General features: G+C 36.8%; 1 protein-coding gene across 1 annotated transcript in view; it reads right to left on the reverse strand.

Annotated features, from left to right (window-relative positions):
• RNGTT (RNA guanylyltransferase and 5'-phosphatase) overlaps positions 1 to 27,482 on the reverse strand; it is a 243,626-nt gene that overhangs the window by 20,823 nt on the left and 195,321 nt on the right. The window lies entirely within an intron of this gene.

Genomic DNA, 27,482 nt, shown 5'->3' on the forward strand with positions numbered 1-27,482 from the left:
CAAAGTTAGAAAAAAAAAGAAACCTCACAGAGAATTCTAAGAAGAATAATTTCAAAGAACTAACAAGGAAGTAGGGGAGGCATTTTACCTTTTCTAGCGGGAACTGCATAAAAAATGGAGGCAGACAATCCTCAGGACAGCAAGCCAGACCCCACCTGCTGGCTCCTCCACCCTTCCCCACGCCCTCGCCCTTCCCGGAGTGATACACTGTGCAGAGGCTTCCCTGGGCCAGGCAAACAACGCTCAGCCGTCTCTCCCGTTGTCCCTCTCTGGCACAACATGCTGGCCAAGAAGAGCTGATGCTTGACTTTAATAATTTCAGATGACATTTTTCTCTAGAGAATTGAGTCTGTTTTGTCAGCTCCTGAAATACCACGTGATATATTATTTCAGAGTATAATTTCTTCCTTTTGTTTACATTCTCCCTCATTAGATGGTAAGCTTCTTGAGCAAACAAAACAAGGACCTTGTTTTGCTCACTGCCAGATCCCACTGAACACAAAAGAGGTGTTCAGTAAATATGTGTTTAAAAAAAACCCCAAAAAACCTTGATGAGCATTTACAAAGAAATTATAGAAGTGACATCAGATTTTGAAACATTCCAGCCACTATTAAATGATTTTCACGCCCTGGACTGATCAGGCTCTCACATCATCTTCTCTTCCCCTCGGGCTAACCACCTCTCTTTGATCAGGATCACTTTCTCTGGGAAACCTGCTCTGACTCCACAGACTCTCTGCTTCATTGATGTGCTCTCACAGTACCTTATTCTTCCCTTATCTTAGAAAAACAGCCTAGTGAAATTCTCTACGTCTTCGACTTGACAATAAGTTCCATCAGGATGGAGCTTTAATACAGTGCCTTGAACACAGTACATCCTCCATTAAAAATTTTGCATGCAAACATTCATGAAAAGTTATGTACTTCTGGCCTGAGAAACCAAACCAAACCAAAATAGAATAAATCTAACCTAATGACCTGGTTATATGGGTAATTAGTAGTTGGCTCAATCACAGCTTTCTGAGTAGAAGTCCTTTTAAACCATGCTGCCACATAAAATTAGGCTTTTCCTTTGTGGATGTGGGTATGACTTCTAGTGAAAGAGGAAATAGGATGTCAGCTACTGGGGAGAACTGAAGGGGGAAACAGGGAGGAGAAAGTAAGCAAACACACCACACACCACGCATTTTTATGTCAGATGGAAAACAAACACATAAAAGTTAAGGCATCCCATTGCATCATATTGATTATGAACCAGGAATTTTCTGCTTCCTAAAATATTAAAGATAATGATGCATCCATCCACCCAGTATTTATCAATATTGTTCAGAGCAGGAAAAAAGATGAATGTATCATTCCTTTTTGTATCAAGTATACAAATAGGAGAAGCACTAGAAAAATACACAGTGTAAATATGCAAATTTTAGCTAAGTAATTCATTTACATAACTCCACTCTCAGGAACTCAAACATCTTTGTTAACATTAACCCTTCACATTCTCGTGAGCTAGTTTTGCAAGATTCCTATTTTAAACAGTGACTTAGGACCCATGTAAATAAGGATAAATGCAAAATAGTTTCTGCCTTCCTGTCTGCCACTCTAAAATGAATCTACATTTCCTTCTTAAAATAATTTTCCGTAATAAATCTTAAGAAAGATCTCCATCAAAATTTCCTACAAAATCTGCAGATAGTAGGGTCAGCAAACTGTCTCAAGAAATATGATTTGCCAAGTTAGTTCAATAAAAATATTCAATAGGACACAAGCTGAAAGGCTACAGACCAAGAAAAGACATATGACAAGACACTGAGAGTCTGCCTTAAGGGCACAAAACATTGGTTTGAGTCTCTAATAATTGATCACTTTATTAATGATCCAACAGAGGACTTAATGAATAACCTACTAATAGGCTCTAAATTCAAATTTGAAGCATCTTTTGAATATCCATTAGGAAAAGTAATATAATGAAAATTTTAGAGAAGGTATTTTTGCAGAAAATAAAATATAACTTGGAAAAAATACAAAAGATGAAGTCCTGGTAAATATTTAGTATGTAAGGGAAAATGGAAGGGCTGTCATCACTGGAGAAAGAAATGATAGTAGAGAGATGATCAGAAAAAGATTTAAAATAAGACATTCCATTATTTTTATATACTATTGTTATTATTAACAGTTCTCACCCCCTTTGACAGAAAGAGTCATACTATTGTAGCAGGAGGCAGAAGTTTGGAGGAAAGACTCTTTCTTGAAGGAAGAAGAAATATCCCACTGATGGATGAAGAACTAGGCTTAAGTCTGAGTAGGTTGCTAGGCTTTTTTCCATTCTTCTCTCTATATTCACCCAGAAAACTACAAAATGCCTGTATAAAGTAACAGGGAAGAAATAAACACAGAAGCATTCATTCCTTTGCATTTTTCTTTTCTGTGTTTGGTGTGTGTGTGTGTGTGTGTGTGTGTATGATATGTACGTTTATAATGTTTTTTTTTTTTTCAATTTTAAATAACAAATCCAGAGCTTTTAGAAAGCACGTAGGTGATACCTGGATACAAAAAAATTTCTAAAATGGAGACGGAGTAATAAATCAAACCCTGCAATTGAGGCTCAGATAGAAACAGAAAGCACCTCTGTCATTTTTTAACCTTCCAAGGCCTAAAGATGAACAAATCCCAGCCCTCTAACACACATATACAACTGCCTGTGCAGTCAGAAAATGACAGATTCAGGAGGAGATTCTACATTCTTGATCATCAGCCCTGTAATCTTTCCTCTTCCCTACACCACACTGGCCAACATACAATTTAATTTCATCATTTGGATGTGTGTGATTTTTATTTATAGCCTCCAGATCTGCAGATATAGAACTTGTGGTTTCTCGTATTTACTCTACCTGAAGGTGTTCTCGTATTTACTCTACCTGAAGGTGTATCACAGGTACAACACCCTCCTGCTCTTTGGAATGCAAATAGGGGTACTTTCTCCTTTTTAAGAGACACGGGTCATTTGCACAACAGATACTTCTTCAGCTTGTTATTATTGTACAGTCATATTCTGATGAGTCCAAAGAGCTTCCCCTACCACCACCTGAGGGGAGGGACGGAGGTGGGAGGACATTTGTATCAGAAAGAGACCAATTACAATTCCTCTATCTCTGGGGCCATCTTCTAGCACCCGCCCTGCAGAATGAGGAGGAAAGCCTCTTCCGACTGCTATCTCTGACATGTGTACTATCGAGCTCCTTGGAGTAGATCCAGTTCTTTTAGGAAAGCCAGTATGGTTGTGACATCTTGTAGACCTAACTTATTCTGAATTCAGCTCTATAAGGAAGACTGTTTTAGAGTAATTCCAATTTATTATTACTAATTAATATATTGCCCTTTGGTAAACTAGACCAAATTTATAAGGAAGAGCAGACATATGTTACCATGAGGTCACAGACTGTGTTTACAAAATTCAGACAGCTAGTCACCGAAGGTTTCAAGCTTACTTTCCCCTGACTCTAAAGCTCTTAACTATGTGATCTGAATAGAATTCTCAGAGCATTTATTTTATTTGACTTTGAATGTGTTCACTTTCTTTTATAAATCCTTAAAGTCAAATAATCATAAATTACTGTATTTTAGTTTTAGTTCAAAAAGACTAAAAAGGATGCTAGACATGATTTACTGAAAAACTATATTTAAAAAAAAAACTCTTTTAAGACAAAGACAAGAACCCCAAATCTCATACCCAGTCCTGAGCTCCTTCCAACATACCGACAGCTTCCTTTTTACTTCTTCAAATAACCACACAGAGTGCAATTTAAGGACAATTCAGTATTTTCCTCACCTTGCTAGATTACTGAGATAATTTAGGAAAGAGAGTGCTACAAAATAATATAAGGAACTGTGGAGTAGGGAGAACTAGATTAAAATCTTGATTCCAGTGCTTTTGACACATTTGTGGTGTGCTCCGTGCTGTACAAGCCTTAGGCTCTATGCTATGCCACTCTAGGCTGTTCAATTTTTAAGCCATGTAACCTGGAGCACAATGCCAGATGGTTCCTATTGGGTCTGCATGAGTTAACCTATGTAAACCTTTTGGTAGACACAGGGGGCTGCAATTCTGTTAGTCTGCTTTCCTGTTATTTCCTGGGGTTTATTCTGAACTCAACTGATGTTTGGAAAATATGATCATGTATTACATACACAAACAGAAGAATTCTTATTCTATTTCTGTTAACTTCCATTTTAAACAAGAAAATAAAACTAAATAAACTGAAGAAACTAAACCCCATGCAGTTCACCTTGACTTATTCAATATATGCTTTACTGAATATGCTTTATAGAGCATATTTATATGCTTTTATATAGCCTAAAACTATTAAGGGTAGTAGAGGAAGGCAAACAACTGACTGTTTGGTTTATTTTCATTCTATTCTTTTTTAACCTGAATTGGAAAAGTGGCTATTCCACGAGGTTATTTATAAATTAAAACCAAAGTGATACCTGGCTTTGAAACAATACCTTGAGCTCAAAATTAAAATGTCTCCTTAAGTTAGAACCCTGCAGCACAGAAACTCTCAAGCACAGCCACATGATCTACTTTTTTAGAAGAGGTGTATCAAGTTATAGGCAGCCCAGGTTCCCTACAACAAATATCCAAGAAACATACCTGTGGTGTTGGTTATGTACTCAGTTTCTCATGCCACAATTCCTCATATGAAAGAAAAATGTAAAAAGAGCAGAAGATCCTAATGATCTGGATCCCAAGGTGAGAAAAGAACTAGGCCCCTATTTGTAATGGCTCATTAAATGCCTCAGAGAAGAAGTGACGGGGGGTAGAAGGAAACACCATGTTTTAAAATGACTTTTATAGCCTAGATTTGTGCTAGATGCTTTATCCACACTACTCTACAGAATTCACACCATGATTTTAAGAAGTAGATGCTGTCATTTCCATTTTATAGACATAAAACCAAGGTACATACACTGGATGAGAATCCCACCAGATTCGTCTAGTTCTAAAGTCTATCCTAAGGTTCAGGGACTGGGTTTGCTTTTCAACTGAATGGCAAATCATCCTTGTGCAGTTTAAGAGATTCATGAAAAAATTTCCATAAGGATCTCTAAAAGCTAATTATGAAGTTAATCCCACACCCCATAAAGGGCATAAACATGTCTCACACACCAGCCTGCCACATTTCTCACAACTAAATTTCAGCAAAAAAGCACAAGAGCCAAAACAAACTAAAAAACCGAAGGGTTCTATTTTTTTGGATAAGATATACTTTTTCTTTAATCTGCCAGATTTCTCTATTGGTTACATAGCATGAGCAATTTTCTCACAGGAAATCTCTTGTATTTATAGCAAGCTAATTACTCTCTAGAAGTGACTGTCATATGTATGTGGATGGTTTTGGATTCAATTTTGTCAAAAGCTGGGAAATTAATTCATGTCTCATCCCATGCAAGCCTTATGTTTTAAGAGATTAAAAGCCACTGCAAAGACCTATTACCAGGGAATTTCTGAAGACTACCCTTAATTTAAAAATACATTAATCTACTTCTTTTTGGATGATATAATCTACGAGACCGTTTGTTATGGTCAGCTCAACGTTCTACCTAATGGTGAGGGAAATACCTGTCTATTAGAAATAATAGCTTTTTGCTTTAACGTTCAGACCAAAAAAAAAAAAAAAAAGCTTACATCTTAATCATAAATGTACTGCATTGACATAAAAACAAAAGATTCCATCCAGCAAATAAGAAGCTCACTAATTTTATATAACAAAAGCTACAATATGCTATTTACTACACAATTAACTGTTTTCTCTCAAGAGAGAGATGTAACATTCTGCAAACTTCATTTTGTTGAAATATATTCCTGTCTGCTGAGCTTCTTATTTCGTACCAGCAAAAGTGAAATATGCTACTTTTGCTACTGTCAAACAAAAAACGTTTAAGTGATTACCAATTTTGATTCTTGCTCTAATTTTTTTCAGCTGCATATGGTAATACGTTTCAAAAAATGATGTCAGGGATGCCACTTTACTATAGCAAAGTATTAAAAGAGACATTTGGCGCTATCAACATTTGCTGCACCCCTGAAGAATAATATGGGGAACTTTTTTATTTTAGAGGAGGCGACATCTACTTCTTAATCTATATTGAGTCCCTCTAAAGCATGTGCTACTACCATAATAAAGGTCTCCAGCAGTTATGAGGTTTTTGTATAAGTGACCCTAAGAAGTTTAATAGGTTTCCAGACCACTGATCAACTATACAGAGAGCCTACTATTCACCTACTTCAGTCGTGTGATATATACTTTCTCTATTCAAACATGGAAAGTTTCAGTGGCAAGCAAAGACCTACACATGGAAAATCTTAAAAGTTAATAAGAATACAGGAAAATACTAGATTTCACAGGCAGTATATATTATTTGCCAAGTAAGTGACACAAATCATATACCACTCCCAGAAAGAAAGGATTGCTCCTTCCCAGATATTGGCTCATACCTCCCTTACGGTTCTTACTGTGTACTATTCTTTTTGTTATTAAGCTATTTGCATACATACCTTAAGAGGCTAGAATAGGCAGATTTCAATCAATGTTTATTTGAATACCTGAATAAACGAAAGGTGATGAAGACAGCAGCCACACTCAGGGTCAGGTGCTGTCCTAGGTGCTTCGCATGCATTAACTAATTTACTGTTAGTTTTCTCTTGGTACTTTACAAATGAGGACACTCATGAGGCACCGAGAGACCAGCTTGCTTGCCTCGACTCGTCTAACTCCTTCATGCCCTTCAATTCTGGGCTTAAAGGTGACTTCTTTAGGGACGCCCTCCCAGCCCACGGGACAGAGCTACAGACCCCTGCCCTCCATGCAAACAACCCCTTTATCTTCCCCAGCATTACAGGCGTCATTCCTGAAGAACTGATTCAGTCAGCAGTCTCGTACATTACACAGTGAGCTCCACAAGGCAGGGACCATGCCGGTCCTACCCACTGCTCTAACTCCAGTGCCTATCAAAGTGCTTGGCACATAATGGGCACCTAATAAATTTAAGTTTCATGACTGAGTGATGCAGGTAGCCATTAAATGTTCATTTAAAGAATAAGTAACAAAAATGAGCAAATCTGAGGTGATTTGAAAGAGTCAATATAACTGCCCAGTAGGCATCTGAAGATTCAAAACTGGTTTAAGAGAAGAATGAGGTAAAGATTTGAGAGGCATCTGCAGGCTATTATTCCGTGGCTATAAATGATCACAACAAAATTGTGACACTATGGTTGACCCATTTCTGAATATATATTATTTGTATATTAAGGAGAACCCAACATCTTATGTGTCTGTTGTAAGCCCCCCAAAGAGGCCTTATTAATAGTAAAATTAATTAAGATGAAACCATTCTTTAAGAGGTTCCTCTTAATAACAATATAGTGCCTTTATGAGAGTGCCTGGAATCTGCCATTAGCATATTTCTAGTTTGGTGGAAAAGCTCCCAGCTTATATTAAAGCTCCCTTGTGTTTTCTTTAAGATGACCATGGTGAGGCTGAAATACACTGCTACCATGATTATATACCGGAAGCACTCAAGCAGTAGAGATGAGTCCTGTGTGGTAGGGACAAGCAAAGCGTTTAAACCTGCAGATGTACCTACAAGAGGCATATGGGTTATAAACCACACTGCACCGTGCTACTGTGACAACAAATGTGAAAACTCCCGCAAGGCACTGGCTGACAAGAGAACAGAAAGCAGAACTGGTTCAGTTACTCTGCTTGACAAACTTGAAGATACACCTGTGTTTCAGGAAAAGTATTGTAAATTTCAAACCTGTTTTACGTCAGTTGGTGCAGCTGTGAGTAGCAGTGACAGAGACATCAACTACTGCCATGGTGAAGAAATGGAGGCGGTGAGGAAAGGCAGCAGCAGGCTCACTGAAGAAAAGAAACCACCGCAAGTGAAAGAACATCATTTCTGAGCAGAGCTGCTGATGCTTTTTGCCTTCTTGGCTGTATTTACCCTTATACAGCCAGTAAGCAGAACCACATTCAAATATTTAAGACCACGAGAGCAGCGTATGAAATTAAGAGAAATAAAGGGTAAGTCTGTAGGCCCTTCCAGCAAACAAAACATTACCAGTAGTGCAGTACTGTCTTAAGGCAAACATGGCAGAATTAACTCCTCCTTATTAAGAAAAGAAAAAATAGGAATGCAATGTCAGTGAATGAAAGTACTACACTTTTCCAGGAGGATGTAGAGACACCTTTAGGCCCACTGGTCAAAGCTCATGGATGTGTATAATCAGGTGCAAATTAAGGTTATTGATTTAACAAGTTTAGTCACCTAATTTTCCCTAGATATTTTGGCACTTTTTAAGTTACTCACAGGAAAAAAAAAAAAAAGAAGCAAGAAAGGAACTGCCAGAATTTGACTTTGAGAAATAATAGCTGACAGCAAATCACCAACCCTGAAGCACAGTAATCTTGGGCCACTTTCTGAGGCAGTAACTGGCTTAAGAGATATTAACAGTTCCGGAAGCCATCACTTTATCACTTTATTAAAGTACAGGCAAATAGTCCAAGAGGATACTCAAAAGTTCTATAAATTACAGGACACTTTAAGAAGGTAGGGATACTTCCAATTTATCAAATGAAAAAATTAACATAAATGCTTACTTAGAAAAGCTACATGGGAAAATTTTCATTAAATGATGTTGTTGGGTCACTGATCTCTCTACCGTCTAGCATTTCTATAGAGCTTGCTCTGTTCAATGCACTGTTGTTGTATGGGCTGACTCCCTTGGAATACTTGATCACCATCTCCAGTGGAAAATTTAAGTCAGCAATATTTACACAAAAACAGTGTTGTAAAGAACAAAGGGAGTGGGCTTAGGGAGTCAGGAAAACCTGTGTTCAGATCCCAATTATATCATTTACTGGTTTGCATGACTACGGGAAAGTTATTTAACCTCTCTGTGTCTCAACTTTCTCATCTGTAAGTAGAAATAATATTTACTTTATAAGACTTTATAAATATTAGAAGGTATAATACATCCTGGGCATATAATATGTGCTCAATAAAGATGATTTCTTTTGCTCTTTAGAAAAATACCTTATTTTTTTCTATTCCTAGTACAATTAAAGTCATATGTTACCACTCCATTTATGCCATAGATGTTTTTGTAAATGATCACTGATCTTAACAAAAACATCTAACTTTAAAAATAATGTCAAAGGTTGTTATTTCCAAAAGAAAGAATACATATCAAACCAAAAATATGCAAATTCTATTACTGGGTAATATATCACTAGAGTTCAGGTTTCTGCTTCCATATTACCATGCAGAAACACTGAAGGAAATGTTTAATGAAAATGGTACACTAGAAGAGATAGATTTTTAGACTTATTTATGTATTATTTATAAATAATTATTATTTATTGTTAAGTCAATAATAGTCTTGATGCTATTTTTTTTTTTTTTTTTTTTTTTTTTTTTTCTGTATGCGGGCCTCTCACTGTTGTGGCCTCTCCCATTGCGGAGCACAGGCTCTGGACGGGCAGGCGCAGCGGCCATGGCTCACGGGCCTAGCCGCTCCGCGGCATGTGGGATCTTCCCGGACTGGGGCATGAACCCGTGTCCCCTGCATCGGCAGGCGGACTCTTAACCACTGCGCCACCAGGGAAGCCCGATGCTATGTTTTTAAAGTCACAATTTTGAAGATAATTTTCTAAAGAAGCTGTGAATGCAAGAGTAAAGGATAATTATCACCTTCAATGGGGAAAAAGGTATAATGAACTGATTTCTTTCTCACAATAAAAATCTGCACTGAACAAACCTGAACCAATCAATCTGTTGTCTTTTTCCAGGATATAATTCTCCCATGAAAACTATGTCTAACAGACTTGGGCTTAATCTTAACTTCTCAAGACACACAAAAAGAGATGAAAATAACTGCAATAACAACTATGGAAAGGCAAGATCTTCCATGACTTGAACTGTCGGATTCAAAAGTATAACTAGTCACATTAAGAAAGGTTCTCTAGTGCATTCACTTCCTGTCACAAATAATAGTTCCACTTGAACAGCAAGAGAATGTCAGAAAAAAACGAATAGAAACATTAATTTGAACTATTTTTATATTAGCTCTACTTCAAACAATATGAAGAAGATACAAAAATATTTTACTACCGGGGCTTCCCTGGTGGCGCAGTGGTTAAGAGTCCGCCTGCCGATGCAGGGGATGCGGGTTCGTGCCCCGGTCCGGGAGGATCCCACATGCCGCGGAGCGGCTAGGCCCGTGAGCCATGGCCACTGAGCCTGCGCGTCCGGAGCCTGTGCTCCGCAACGGGGGAGGCCACAACAGTGAGAGGCCCGCGTACCGCAAAAAATAAAAATAAAAATTTTACTACCTGACAGGTATGACTTCAGGAATTCAGGACCCTTTTGTCATTGTCCACGGCAGTGAGCATTATTATTAGTTACTTTAGCTGGGTCTAAAGAAGCCATCTGAAATACTGATACAAATCAGCAAGAAAATGTCAGTTCTTGATGGTGAGTTTGGTTCTCAGCTAAAATTCTGACGTTTCTCTAAAAAGGTATTAGTCCCTGCCCAGTTCCAAATTACAAATTCTTAAAGTGGTCTGTATAGTTTTGCTGTTAGTGTGTTTTTTTCTTTTTAATTCTCTAACACCAATTTACCTCTTCAACCATATCTCATATTACTTCCTTATATAAACTTTTGCTTTTATACTCAAGACAAGACTTTATAGTTCCACTCCACACTTTGCATTTTCTACTTCCCAAAATCACCTGTCATTCTCCTATTCCTACAGGGAGTAAACAGAGAAAGACAAAGTCTCTCTTTCACACACACACACACACACACACACCCCTACTATTCACCTAATTGGTAGGACAACACAGTTCTCACACACATACACACCCTACTATTCACCTAATTGGTAGGAAAACACAGTTCTTATTTCCTTTGTGAATCCCACTTCAACTACCCCAGCCCAGAGTTCTTCCCCAGCTTTGGACATCTAGAGCTAATTCCAAGCATCTGACACATCACATCCTACCTTCTGCTGTTAATTATCTTTTTACAAAGAGATTCTTTCCATCTCACCAGTCAGACTATAAATAAGTTAGGGGCATATAAAATAATTTATTTTATTTTATGGTATTTTTAATTGAAATATAGTTGATTTACAATGTTGGGGTAGTTTCAGGTGTACAGCAGTGTGATTCAGTCATATGTATATATATATTTTCAGACTCTTTTCCCATACAGGCTATTACAAAACATTGAGAAAATAGCTTATTAATCTTTATATCCCTGTCTTCACCAAAATACTTTGTACAAATATACCTAATCAATGTTTCTTTTTGACTAGCAGGTAAGTTTTGAGATAAAAAATTGCCAAGAGACTAGTACATATAGTCAAAGGAACAGGGAATTGTCACCATTAGAAGGGAGTGGGAGTTAGGGGAAATGAGGGGACAAGAGCACAGGAAAGCCCAATGGAAGGAATTTACATTTGCTACAGTGGGTAACAGGAAGCCACTCTTGGTGATGATTTTAAAATGAAAAAAAAAATCAAACTAGTGTGGAATAAACTTAAGAAAGGTTCTGAAGGCCAGAAACAGGAGACTGAATTTATGCTAGAGAGTGTCAAGATGCCTAAAACAGAAACTATCAAGGAGTGGAAGGTTTGGAGGAAGAAAGCGATGTGGCTCTACCTCAAGTCCCTCAGAAGAGGTGGCCATTAGTTAAGAGGTAACAGAACTGAGTGAAGCAGAGGCCTGGGCTCAAGGGAAGTCAATCTATTAAGGACATTTGGCACTCCACCAAGAATAAGAAGAATCCAAAAGAACAGACTTGTCTTTACTTTTCTCTCCCAAACTATAATTTTTCATAATTGTACTGATGTAATAAATCATTCAGGCCAGTGAAGGCATTTGAAAATCCTCAACAGGCTTAAGATTTTACTTATTATGGATAAGACTGAGCCCTATAGACCACGGAAGTCTGTATCTTTTAATAGGACACAAGAGAACCGAATGGTTCATCACTGGTAGTAACTTACCCTCACCAGTACAATTTCTACCTTTGCCTTGTGTGGCTCCATTTCACTCCAGAAATCTCCACTTTGTGACATTTAACGACCTTCATCATATGCATGTTGCCTTATTTCATTCATTGTTGCTAAACCATAACCACCCTGAGAACATCTCCTTGCTTATTTTCACTGTCACTGCCTTTTACATCGTCCAATTACTCTTGTGCTATGCAACCAACCTACTCATCCTGAAACTTAGAAAACATCTGTTCCTTCTCAGTGCAATTCTGCTCTAGTTCCTTCTGCAGCTAAAATCAGCCCTGAGTCATCAAAATGCGTCCAAGATACACTGATCTTGAAAAACATTAAAACGCTTTAATTCCATCTATGCTCACAAAGCATACACAGCTTTGAGTCAAAAAATGAGACTGTTTTTCACTGTATCTAGCAAAACTGCCACACCTGGTTGAAAAAAAAATCTTGCAAATGAGGTACTAACTTTTTTCTTTCTGAGCTACTCAGAGCACACAAAATGCTCAGGTGATTTGTTTATATACCTGATTTCTTCCCAGATGGTTCTTGAAGAAACAGATTTCTAGAAACTATTTCAAATTAATAACCATATAATACTTTTACCCAAATCTCTTGGATATTAAAAAGTAATAAAGGCAAAATAAAAAGCATTTAATTCAAAAGGAAAACAACTAGGAGGGCTGGCCCTTCTAAAAAATCATGGCTGTGGAGAAATATATAACACAATAAACTCCAAACCAGATGCTTTGGGAACAAAAAGGAAAACATTCCATAACTATACCAGAAGATATTTTAATTAGAAGCCTTTTAATATTTCAGCAATTCACAAATGTTCTCAATACAAGAACTCTCAGCTCTTACAATTAACAACTAATGAACATAAACACTCAACAATGACTAAATAAGTAGTAGAAGTAAGATTAAAACTTTGAGCTCTTTATACTCTCATCTCTTTGTATGTAAATAAACCACAATGACTCTATTTTGATCCTTGTGGTGGAACCACATTTCCTTTGGTCAAGTCATTTAGTACAATCCCTGTCTTAACTAGTATATACCAATTATATAATTTTTTTTTTTTTTTTTTTTTTTTTTTTTTTTTGTGGTACTCAGGTCTCTCACCGTTCTGGCCTCTCCCGTTGCGGAGCACATGCTCACGGAGCACATGCTCCCGACGCACAGGCTCAGCGGCCATGGCTCACAGGCCCAGCCGCTCCGCGGCACGTGGGATCTTCCCGGACCGGGGCACGAACCCGCGTCCCCTGCATCTGCAGGCGGACTCTCAACCACTGTGCCACCAGGGAAGCCCCTATACCAATTATAGAGATAATTTTGGCCTGCTGTAAAATCAAAACTCAGAAGGGCTTCAAGAATTACAAAAATATACTATATATGGTAATGTAACATAAATAGTAATTAGTACACTAAATAGTATACACTAAAATAATACTCCATAGGAGGCAATATAAACTACCTGTTGGCACTGTAAGCTTCATTGTGTCACTAAGCCTTCTATGTTTTCCTGATCTGTAAAACTGAAAATGCTACAAGTACCTACACTTTACAGGTTGTCTGAGAATTAATTAGAGCAGTGCCTGGCACTTGGTGCTAAATAAATGTTGGCTATAATATTTGTTTGCTTAATAACAGTACTAACCATCCATGCTTTTGGTTTTAAACAAGCATATTATCCTGCTTTCCTTTTACGTGTTAGAAAGTTTTCAAATACTGACAAATAAGAAAAAAAAAAAAAGATGAGATATCCGAAGAGATATCAATATGGTTGTAACATTTGATGATAAAATGCAAAACTATATATATATATATATATATATATATATATATATATATACACACACTATACACACACACACATTAGGGGTACACTTAATTTAAATATTCTTTTATACTATTTGTTTCTCAAATTCTCAGCATCCTTTGCCTCCCCAAAAAAGAAAAAAGTTTTATATGAAATGAATATCCGACTAGATAACTGCTTTTATGAAGATTTAGTAAGCTGAATCTGACTCTAAAATACTGCAATCTATTGAGAAGAAAGTTTGGATAGTCAACCTAAAATGTCATTTTATGTGTCTATCTATATAGATTCTGGATAGACCAGTTTTTTTAAAAAGATATATAATGTGTGTTCACTGTTAATATTTTGACTATTACCAGACTAAATCTTAGCAGAAAATAATTAAAACTACTTTAACACTAGAAAGAATACATTATTTTAGCAGATGAATGACTACTTGTGAAGCTATTTCCTGGTTATCACAAATGTTCTGATCTGGTCACACTACAGAAAGAACTTAAATATTAATATTTTAAATATTTTAGTTAAACTGTAAATATTCAACTGGTACCTTAATGCTGACTTGTATTTGCAATATTAAATTTATAATAGTTTCTCCAAATCTTACATTTCATTGCATTTAGTACAGCTTGTGAATTTCCTGAACTACAAGCTTGTCATTTTTACTTACTGGCAAATAATTCTATAGAAAATGAAACTTTGGGATATGAAGAAAACAAATAACCAGCTCGCTACTTAGAAAAAAACTGTTTTAAGAGGTAATTAGATTTATTTGACTAGATTTTTAAATTCCTGTTTTAAGACAATTAAAGATCCTTCCTAATTTAGAGAAATTGGTTCAAGATGGTAGAGTAGAAGGACGTGCTCTCACTCTCTCTTGCAAGAGCACCAGAATCACAACTAACTGCTGAACAATCACCAACAGGAAGACACTGGAACTCACCAGAAAAGATACCCCACATACAAAGACAAAGGAGAAGCCACAATGAGATGGTAGGAGGGGCGCAATCACAATAAAATCAAATCACATAACTGCTGGGTGGGTGACTCACAAACTGGAGAACACTTATACCACAGAAGTCTACCCACTGGAGTGAAGGTTCTGAGCCCCACGTCAGGCTTCCCAACCTGGGGGTCTCGCAACGGGAGGAGGAATTCCTAGATAATCAGACTTTGAAGGCTGGTGGGATTTGATTGCAGGACTTCGACAGGACTGGGAAAAACATAGACTCCACTCTTGGAGGACACACACAAAGTAGTGTGTGCATCGGGACCCAGGGGAAGGAGCAGTGACCCCATAGGAGACTGAACCAGACCTACCTGCTAGTGTTGGAGGGTCTCCTGCAGAGGCAAGGGGTGGCTGTGTCTCATCATGAGGACAAGGACACTGGCAGCAGAAATTCTGGGAAGTACACCTTGGCGGGAGCCCTCCCAAACTCCACCATTAGCCCTAGCAAAGAGCCTAGGTAGGCTCCAGTGTTGGGTCGCCTCAGGCCAAACAACCAATAGGGAGGAACCCAGCCCCACCCATCAGCAGACAAGTAGATGAAAGTTTTACTGAGCTCTGCCCACCAGAGCAACAGCCAGCTCTACCCACCACCAGTCCCTCCCATTAGGAAACTTGCTCAAGCCTCTTAGATAGCCTCGTCCACCAGAGGGCAGACAGCAGAAGCAAGAAGAAGTACAATCCTGCAGCGTGGAACAAAAAGCACATTCATAGAAAGACAGACAAGATGAAAAGGCAGAGGTCTATGTATCAGAAGAAGGAACAAGATAAAACCCAAGGAAAACAACCAAACGAAGTGCAGATAGTCAAGCTTCCAGAAAAAGAATTCAGAAAAATTATAAGGAAAATGATCCAGGACCTCGGAAAAAGAATGGAGGCAAAGATTGAGAAGATGCAAGAAATGTTTAACAAAGACCTGGAAGAAATAACGAACAAACAAACAGATATGAACAATACAAGAACTGAAATGAAAAATACACTAGAAAGGATCAATAGCAGAATAACTGAGGCAGAAGAAGAGATAAGTGACCTGGAAGACAGAATGGTGGAACTCACTGCTGTGAAACAGAATAAATAAAAAAGAAAAAGAAATGAAGACAGACTAAGGGACCTCTGGGACAACATTAAACACAACAACATTCGTGTTATTATAGGGGTCCCAGAAGGAGAAGAGAGAGAGAAAGGACCCGAGAAAATATTTGAAGAGATTATAGTTGAAAACTTCCCTAACATGGGAAAGGAAATAGCCACCCAAATCCAGGAAGCCCAGAGAGTCTCAGGCAGGATAAACCCAAGGAGAAACATGCCGAGACACACAGTAATGACATTTGCAGAAATTAAAGACAAAGAAAAATTACTGAAAGCAGCATGGGAAAAACAACAAATAACATACAAGGGAACTCCCATAAGGTTAACAGCTGCTTTCTCAGCAGAAACTCTACAAGCCAGAAGGGAGTGGCATGATATACTTAAAGTTATGAAAGGGAAGAACCTACAACCAAGATTACTCTACCCAGCAAGGATCTCATTCAGATTCGATGGAGAAATCAAAAGCTTTACAGACAAGCAAAACCTAAGAGAATTCAGCACCACCAAACCAGCTCTGCAACAAATGCTAAAGGAATTTCTCTAAGTGGGAAACACGAGAGAAGAAAAGGACCTACAAAAACAAACCCAAAGCAATTAAGAAAATGGTCATAGGAACATACATATCAATAATTACCTTAAATGTGAATGGATTAAATGCTCCAACCAAAAGACACAAACTCGCTGAATGAATACAAAAACAAGACCATATACATGCTGTCTACAAGAGACCCACTTCAGACCTAGGGACACATACAGACTGAAAGTGAGGGGATGGAAAAAGATATTCCATGCAAATGAAAATCAAAAGAAAGCTGGAGTACCAATACTCATATCAGATAAAACAGACTTTAAAGTAAAGAATGTTACAAGAGACAAGGAAGGACACTACATAATGATCAAGGGATCAATCCAAGAAGAAGCTATAACAATTATGCATCCAACAAAGGAGCACTTCAATACATAAAGCAACTGCTAACAGCTGTAAAAGAGGAAATTGACAGTAACACAATAATAGTGGAGGACTTTAACACCTCACTTATACCAATGGACAGATCATCCAAAATGAAAATAAATAAGGAAACAGAAGCTTTAAATGACACAATAGACCACATAGATTTAATTGATATTTATAGGACATTCCATCCCCAAACAGCAGATTATACTTTCTTCTCAAGTGCGCATGGAACATTCTCCAGGACAGATCACATCTTGGGTCACAAATGAAGCCTCAGTAAATTTAAGAAAATTGAAATCATATCAAGCATCTTTCCTGACCACAACGCTATGAGATTAGAAATCAATTACAGGGAAAAAACGTAAAAAACACAAACACATGGAGGCTAAACAATACATTACTAAATAACCAAGAGATCACTGAGGAAATCAAAGAGGAAATCAAAAAATACCTAGAGACAAATGACAATGAAAACACGATAATTCGAAACCTATGGGATGCAGCAAAAGCAGTTCTAAGAGGGAAGTATATAGCAATACAATCCTAACTCAAGAAAAAAGAAAAATCTCAAATAAACAATCTAACCTTACACTTAAAGGAACTAGAGAAAGGAACAAACAAAACCCAATTTAGTAGAAGGAAAGAAATCATAAAGATCAGAGCAGAAATAAATGAAATAGAAACAAAGAAAACAATAGCAAAGATCAATAAAACTAAAAGTTGGTTCTTTCAGAAGATAAACAAAATTGAAAAACCATTAGCCAGATTCATCAAGAAAAAGAGGGAGAGGACTCAAATCAATAAAATTAGAAATGAAAAAGGAGAAGTTACAACAGACACCGCAGAGATACAAAACATCCTAAGAGACTACTAAAAGCAACTCTATGCCAATAAAATGGACAACCGGCAAGAAATGGACAAATTCTTAGAAAGGTATAACCTTCTAAGACTGAACCAGGAAGAAACAGAAAATATGAACAGACCAATCATAAGTAATGAAATTGAAACTGTGATTAAAAATCTTGCACTGTTGGTGGCAATGTAAATTGATACAGTCACTATGGAGAACAGTATGAAGGTTCCTTAAAAAAGTAAAAATAGAACTACCATATGATCCAGCAATCCCACTACTGGGCATATTCCCAGAGAAAACCATAATTCAAAAAGACACATGCACCCCAATGTTCACTGCAGCACTATTTACAAAGCCAGGTCACGGAAGCAACCTAGATGCCCGTCGACAGATGAATGGATAAAGATGTGGTATATGTATACAATGGAATATTACTTAGCCATAAAAAGGAACGAAATTGGGTCATCTGTAGAGACGTGGATGGATCTAGAGACTGTCATACAGAGTGAAGTAAGTCAGAAAGAGAAAAACAAATATTATATATTAACGCATATATGTGGAACCTAGAAAAATGGTACAGATGAACCGGTTTGCAGGGAAGAAATTGAGACACAGATGTAGAGAACAAACATATGGACACCAAGGGGGGGAAAGCAGCAGGGGGTGGTGGTGGTCCTGTGATGATTTGGGAGATTGGGACTGACATATATACACTAATATGTATAAAATGGATAACTAATAAGAAGCTGCTGTATAAAAAAATAAAATAAAATTCAAAGGAAAAAAGAACAGGATCCCTCCTACCCATAACTTACAATTACCGTATGTATCTACTTATGATGGAATATCACTTACTGCAGTAGTCTCAAACTTCTGAAGGTGATCAAGGTACCAACTTTAATAGTGCCCATTACAAATCACTGGCAACATTAATGGATTTGTATTATCTAGTCTCAGAGTTTCATAGTTTGTTATTGTTCTTGAAGGGTCAACAAAGAGAACACCGGTCTGGAGCTTCCCTAGCTGCCTGAATCATGGCCATGATACACTTGAAATGGGTCTTTATTGCCACCTCTGCCTTGGGGGTAGTGCGGGGGGGGCATGGGGTTGCTTTTTCAAACTTTATTAGGCAAGTGGACAAGTAATATTCCTTCCTAACTGACTATTTACTGGAGAAATTATTTTTCTCCTTTTGTGGGAAAGAGTGAAATATATAACTTCTAGATGTCTAATGTACAATCTAGACCAGAAACCATGGCATTTGTCAGAAATATGACTTCTACAATAGTTATTTTAGATATTATCTTTTCTATTTACATGGTTGTCAGTGCGTTTGAAATTCTTTTTAGAAGTAAAACATCGGTAGGGAAAAAACCCAACAGGATAAGAAATACCATGTTATTTCCTCTCACCAAAATAGGATGTCCATTGCATTATAAATACGTAAGTAAGCATGATACCATTTCCTTCTTTGAGAACATTTCAAAATTACAGAAAAGAATTGTTTAGTCTTTTTCTCTCCAAATCACATGTAACAAGAAGTCAGCTTGATATGATAGATCTGGTTTTCAAAAAAACTAGAATATACTAAAATGATTTCTAATATTTTTCTATAAAGTGGCTAGCTCAAGAGAGACTGAAAGTAATTGGAATATCCAGCTAAGAAAAATGCTTTCTTAATTGGAAAATAATTTGAGGACTAGATTTAAAATGTTCTCAGAATAATTCACAAAATCTACGTTTCAAATAAAGTTACTGATGTTAATAAACAATCTACAACCACAATCTTAAATTAGAAAGTAAAATTAATTGATATTGCCTCAAAGATATCCCAGCTCAAGAGATCAGAAAATAAAGTTTTAAGGCAGTAAATATGTATGTAATTAGAACCAGAGTTTTAAATACTTTGATGAACTTCACGGTAAATACTTGATGGTTTAAAACAACAACAACAACAACAAGCTCAGAGAACAGATTAGTCGTTGCTGCAAGCAGGGGGTGAGAGTGGGAGAAAAGGATGAAGAAGGGGGTCAAAAGGTACAAACTTCCAATTATAAGGTAGATATGTCCTGGAGATGTAATGTTAACAGCAGGGTGACTATAGTTAATAATACTGTATTGTATATTTGGAAGTTGCTAAAAGTATAGATCTTAAAAGTTCTCATCACAAGAAGAAATTGTTTTGTAACTATGTAAGGGGATGGATGTTAAGCAGACTTATTGTGGTGATCATTTTGCAATGTGTACAATATTGGATCATTATGTTTTACACCGGAAACTAATATGTTATATATCAACTATACCTCAATTTTTTTAAAAAAGCAATATTTGGTTTTCTAGGCATTCTTCAATAAAAATGTTAAATATTTATTTAGTGTTTTTATGTCTCAGGCACTAGGCTAATTGCTGAGGATACAGAAATACACAAGACACAGCCCAGCCCTATGGGACTCATATTCTTGTAAACAGGTAAGTTTTTTAAGGACATGAAGGTAAGAATACTGAAACTGAAACATGTATGACCACAGGCCTTAAGTGTTACTCAGTTTTGGCAATAATATGGCCAAAATCACCTTGGTAAAAATGGCAGGAAAACTACTGCTATTGAATACTTTCTGGAACCCTAAGTCTGCAGTTTCGATGTGATTTGTTGGTAACAATGCACGATTTTTAACATCCAGAAAGTTACTAGATGGGCTCACTAGAGAGCCCAGCAGTGGCCCTGAAGCACTCTGTCAGCAAGTGTGCAGGATAAAATGCTGTCAGCAACTTAATAGTTAATGCATATAAGTAAAGAGACTTTTGGCTTCCATGACAGTTTGTGAGTTTTTTTTAAGTTTTTTTTCACTTTTTGAATCTGCTTTCAGCAAAGAAATTCCCATGTCCGCTCTGATTACTGCAACATGAGACACTGAAAATTTGCCTCTCAACTCACAGTAGTACAGAAAACTGAGCAATTATTCAATGAATATGGCACACTAATCTAGATCTGCTTCCACTGCTTTCTCTCAATTTCTCACTCATCTCCATTTTTTTCTGTTTTTTTCATCTATGGGGCTCTTTACCTTTATTTGTCTCTCTAGCCTCAAAATACATGAAATCACTTGGAAGACAGAGTAGGCACAGAAGTCTCTCTTCTGTTTATGAGAATTAGGGTCTTTTTGAAATAGAAAATAGCTTTGCTTGGCTCCACGAAACATCTCAAGTCACTTCTCATTTATCTTTTCCTATACTCTCTTCCTCCCTCTCCCCAGCAACTATGACATTGCATCACTTTCTTCCCCTCCAAAGCCACTCCGAGGACTATCATCAACTCAGGGGCAGATAAGCTTCCTCACCATCGCCTGCACTGCATCAATGTGGCAGATGGCAGCATTAGGTGGACAAGTCCTACCCTGCAGCAGTGTTTGCCAAACTATGAGTCGTGACCCATTTTCCAAACAGAGAAGTTAATTTAGTGGGTTGAGACCCACATTTAAAAACTAAATCAGGGCTTCCCTGGTGGCGCGGTGGTTGAGGGTCCGCCTGCCGATGCAGGGGACACGGGTTCGTGCCCCGGTCCGGGAGGATCCCACATGCCGCGGAGCGGCTGGGCCCGTGAGCCATGGCTGCTGAGCCTGCGCATCTGGAGCCTGTGCTCCAGAACAGGAGACACCACAGCAGTGAGGGGCCCGTGTACAGCAAAAAAAAAAAAAAAAAAAACTAAATCAGTGGAAAAATAAACTGAACAGAATGGAAAATCATACTTATTTTGAAACTTTGGTTTATGTTGTGTGTGTATAAATACACATATGTGTATGTGTGCTAGAACTCAATGAAAATACACTTCTTACATTCCTACAGGTCATGGTGATAAGTTTGGAAGCCACTAAACTACAATACTCAGTTCTAGGCCTGCATCTATACCTGTTGTAATACTTCAGATATTTTAGAGATTTAAAATATGGATGTTAAATAATTTCCTTTAGTAAAAAGTGTTGATCAAATGAGCCACACATTTTCTAAAACATCATCAGTCAGTGAAAAAAACAAATCAGTTTTCCTAGTTTTTTCAGTACTTCCTAAGAGAGACCCCAAATAAATACTTTATCTTTAAATTTAATTTACCCTAAAAATTAAAATTGACACATTATTAGGCATTTCAAAGATATTTTTAAGTAACAAATAACAATCCAAGCTCAATATACCTAAAAAGGAAAAGTATTCTACTTTTTAATTTAAAAAAGTCTGAGGGAATGGTTTGATGGATTTTCAAATATGATTTCAAAAATGAAGAAGAGATCACTATTTCTTTTTACTAACAGAATGTGTATATGAATACAAACACCAATTTTACACCAATTTTATATTTCCTGGGCTGTAAAGAGGCTTAAAAATTGAAGCTCAGAAAGCCTAGAGTATGAGACTGTGACTAATGGCACCCAGTCCCTCAGCAGGGATGGAACCAAGCTCTGAGGCAGAGAATAACCCAGCTGTACTGACTATAAAATAACTGCCTCAGAATAACGGTTATATTCCTTACATTTCACATATGGCTGCTGCATGGAATTCATAGTTAAAATACAAAAGACATTTTTATTTTTCAGCCATTCCGCAGTGTCAAAGTGAAAACTGTATGTGACTCAGCCTCACAGCTTCACACACTTCTTGGCCTGTCTGAACTGCAAGAGGCAACTAATACCAAGCCCGGTGGAGAGGGACAGCCTTGTGGCTCTGAGACTTTCCATAACAATCCCTGAGTTGATTAAAAGTGATGCTGACAAGCTTCAATCCTTCTTGGTTTTATGGATTATGGCTGGTAAGTGGAGCCTCCAGGACTAGAACCCTATGAGAATAGCACTGAGATTTTTACTGCACCATAAAATGCTTTAGAAAACAACACAGAATAATAGGTATAAAATGTAAACTACTGGGACTTCCCTGGCGGCTCAGTGGTTAAGAATCCACCTGCCAATGCAGGGGACACAGGTTCGATCACTGGTCCAGGAAGATCCCACATGCCGCCGAGCAACTAAACCCATGGGCCACAACTACTGAGCCTGTGCTCTAGGGCCCGCGAGCCACAACTACTGAGCCCATGCACCACAACTACTGAAGCCCACGTGCCTAGAGCCCATGCTCCACAACAAGAGAAGCCACCACAATGAGAAGCCCTCGCACCGCAATGAAGAGTAGCCCCCGCTCTCCACAACTAGAGAAAGCCCGCGCGCAGCAACGAAGACCCAATGCAGCCAAAAATAAATAAATTTTAAAATAAATAAAATGTAAACTATTATTTAAACTTGACCGTGTCTACAAAAATAAACTATGAACAATAGAATTATATACACACTGAATTAAGATAAAGGTATTATGCAAAGATATTCAGAAATAACCACCCCTCCACCCCAAAAAGCTTCTGACAACTTGAAAGCATACAAATAAGACGTAAAATTTTACTTTCTTCAAAACTTCCCTTTTGAATTTCAAAGACTACATATAAAGATATAATGAAACATATCTCTTATTTAAGAAAACCCTAAGTCACACACAGCCCAGTACATCTAGAAACTTATCTTAATCTCAATAAAGCTGAAAGAAGTTTGTCTTGGATGAGGGTGAAATCTACTTCATTTACAGCACTAAACAATAGCTGTGGATATGTGAGGCAATTCTTTTCTTACTCTGTATTACAACTCATTATAAAATCATCAGTGTTTTATTTAGTTTATCATATTTTAGTTTAAAATAAGAGAATAATCATGCATGTTTAAAATCAAGTTCTTCAGATGACAAATTTCCCAAGAAAACTTATTCTGATGACTTTCAGAAGACGTTAAGAGATATAAAAGGTAAAGTTGGAATAACTTCCTCTAAAAATAATGAAACCTGAAACTAGCATGAAGATGTACTGGTCTAAGACTGTAATGAAGTCCCATGTTTGTACACACTGATATCTTTACCTAGGGCTTGGACAGAAAACTAAAACTAAAAGATGGGTAATAATGGGAGAGGGAGGGAGGGAGAGACAGAGAGAGAGAGAAAGAGTGGTTGTAACAATTCACATTATATGCTAATAGTACATACATCTATGGTCACACTATAGCAAATTTTCTGAACTCATTTAACACTAGCCCAAATATCCACCACCCTTTTTGTGTTTTCCTTTTTCTCTTTCTGATCTTTATAAATTGGAGCTCCTTTTTAGAAATACAAATGTAAAATGCCACTTTAACAAATGTAGCCTCTAACACCAAGCCACTCACACTTAGTCCTGTGATGTTAATAAATGAGAATTCCTTTTCCTAAATATTCAAATGAACAATTTTCTATCTTGATTTATTTTTTAAAAAAATTCAACCAATACTCTCTTAAGAAAGCAAAACAGTTTCCATTTATTAAAGGTTATATCTGATATCTATGCCACACAATACAGTTATCATTACATTTAGTTTAACAGCAAACAAATACTGGTATTTCATGTCCAGAAGAAGTCAGATGCAAGGCAAGGGGCAGGGAATGAACCTTAAATTTCTAGCCTAATCTCAAGCATTTAAACTATGATTTTAAAAAATTGTTTTCCAATTAACTTATAAGCATTCTAATTAGGTAGGGATCTATGCAGCATTTTCATAAGAATCACAGGAATTATAAAATAACTTCAACAATTAATGAGGATAAGAAATCCTTTCACAGTACATGAGAGAAACCTTTCCCATAGCAACATCAAAGGAAAAAGATGACCTAAAATAATGGACTTTTTTCTATTGAGTTGATTATCCAGGCATAAAGGGTTGACAAAGCATTGACCTCTGTCACTAGGCTTGTTACAAAGGGCTTGGATAAAGAAAATGATATGTTAATGAATCAGGTGAGTGATGGAGGAATCACCCTCACACATACATACACTTATGTTTTTGAGACAACATGTAACACACACACACACACACACACACACACACGCACAAATTCTACCCTTCCTTAAATATATCAGATAAGCCTCTCACTTTTTCATTATTTCAGTTCTAATACAGAGAAACAGCATTTTCCAAACCAATGGACAGAAAAAAAATTGGGCTTTTAGAAATGTTTCTGCTGAAACTTATTAGAATTCCTGCCTCTACTGGAGAATTTGGTGAACAGGATAGTGAGGGAGGCTTATGAAGAGACTCTTGCCAACTCCACCTGTGTTCCCGGGATGTTAAAAATAGAATGTAAAAAAATATACCTGAATGCTTGTCATTACTTAGGGAATCAGAAACGTTCAAGAGGGTCCACAACTTAAGACCCTAATGTGGACTTTTGAGAGTGTCTTAAGTTAAATTAAGGAAGGTATTTAAAGAAGTGCTGATGCTATGGTAGCTAAAGAAGGTTTTTCATTTTAAAATGTCAGTAATGTGACTAAACCGCCTCAGTATTAAATATCTTATAAGTCCTATTCAGGCTCAGTATATTCTGAAAAATCTTTGTTTTTCAAAGCATAAAAATATGTCATGTATGTAGGGAGAAAGGAATTCAAAATCACATCCAACAAATGAACGTGAGAAAAATAATTAACTCATGGAGCCAAGAAACAAATGTGAGGAAAAATCCAATACTAAACCAAAAAACCAAATCAAATTTTACAGGTCTGTCATAAAACATTAATAAAGTTAAAATAACAAAGGAAAAGGATGACTGCAAACCTTTCTTTTTATTTACTGCCTTGAACGTTCATAATATTATTCCACTTTTTACAAGAAAGCCTAGCTGGAATCTGTGCTTCAACCCTCAACTAATATTGCTATAAAAACAATTTTTGACAAAAAAATTGAATGCCTTCCCTCTAACTAAGATCAGGAACAAGGCAAGGATGTCTATTCTCACCATTTCTAATCAACTTTGTACTGTAGGTTTTAGCCAGTGCACTAAAGCAAGAAAAAGCAATAAAAGGTATCAATATCAAGATCAGAAAGGAAAAAGAAAACTGCCTATTAGTAGATGACATAAGCATTTATGTAGAAAATCCTATGAAATCTACAAAAAAGCTACTAGAATTACTAACTGAGTAAAGTTGTAGGATTTAAAGTAAACACACAAAATTTAATTGTCTTTTTATGTACTAGCAATGAACAATAGTAAATTGAAGTAAAAAATACTTTTAAAAAAGCATCACAAATATAAAATATTTACAGATAAATTTACTTTTAAATGTGCAAGACCAACACATTGAAACAATGAAATACTGCTGAGAGACATTAAAGATCTAAATAAATGGAGAAATATATGGCTTTGATGAATTATAAGATTCAATACTGTTATGATGTCTTTTCTCTTCAAATTGACCTCCAGATTCAATGTGATCCAAATCAAAATTCCAGCAGGTATTTTTACAGAAATTGACAAGACGATTCTAATATTCACATGGAAATTAAAGGAACCCAGAGTAGTCTAAACAACTTTGAAAAAGAACTAAGTTGCAGGATTTACACTACCTGACTTCATGACTTATTCTAAAGCTACAAAAATCAAGACAGTGCGATATTGGTGGAGGGACAGATACATAGGTCAATGGAACAGAATAAAGAGCTCAGAAATAGATTCACACACATATGGTGAATTGATTTAAACTCAGATGCAAAGGCACTTCAATGGTGGAAAGGATACCCTTTTTAACAAATGGTTTCGGAACAATTGGATATCCATGGGCCAAAAAAAGGTTGGGGTGTAGGGAGACAACATTCCTCTATGCCTTGAACCTTGCATCATATACAAAAATTAACTCCACTGGATAATAAACTTAAATGTAAAACCTAGAACTATAAAGATTCTAGAAGAAAACATAGGAGAATAATCTTTTGGCCTTTGGACTAGGCAAATATTTCTTAGATCAACACTAAAAGCAAGAACCGTGAAAAAAAGCTAATAAACTGAACTTCACCAACATTAAGAATTTTTGCTCTTTGAGGATCCTGTTAAGAGAAATCCCATATCTGATAAAGGGCTTACATCCAGAGGATATATAAAGAATGCTCAAAACTCAACGGTAAGAAAACAAAAAACCCAATTAAAAAATGGCAAGTTTTGAACACACTTCACTAGAGATGTACAGATGGCAAATAAGTACATGAGATGATGCTCAACATAATTAGTCATTACAGAAATGCAAATTAAAGCTCCAGTGAAATACTATATACCTATAAGAATGACTAAACTTAAAAAGACTGACCATACCAAATGCTGATGATGATATGGAGGAACTGGCACTCACCCTGCTGGTGGGGAAATAGTTTGGTAGTTTCTTAAAAAGTTAAAACATACAACTGCCATTTAACTCAGCCATTTTGGTCTTAGGTATTTACCCAAGAGAAATGAAAATATATGTCCATACAGAGACTTGTACACAAATGTTCACAGCAGCTTTATTTATAATAGTCAAAAAGTAGAAACAACCCAAATGTCTCTCAACATGTGAAAGGATAAAGAAACTGTGCTAAAACCATATAATGAAATACTACTCAGCAATAAAAAAGAATGAACTACTGAAGTGTAACAACATGGGTGAATCTCAAAATAATAACACTGAATGAAAGAAGCTAAAAGAGAGAGAGAAAGAAATACAGTATGATCCATTTATATAAAATTCTGGAAAGTGCAAATTAATCTATAATGATTAGATCAGTGGTCACCTGGGGACAGAAAAAGAAAAAGGAAGGGCA

This window comes from Kogia breviceps, chromosome 13, assembly GCF_026419965.1.
Source record: "Kogia breviceps isolate mKogBre1 chromosome 13, mKogBre1 haplotype 1, whole genome shotgun sequence".
NCBI lineage: Eukaryota > Metazoa > Chordata > Mammalia > Artiodactyla > Physeteridae > Kogia > Kogia breviceps.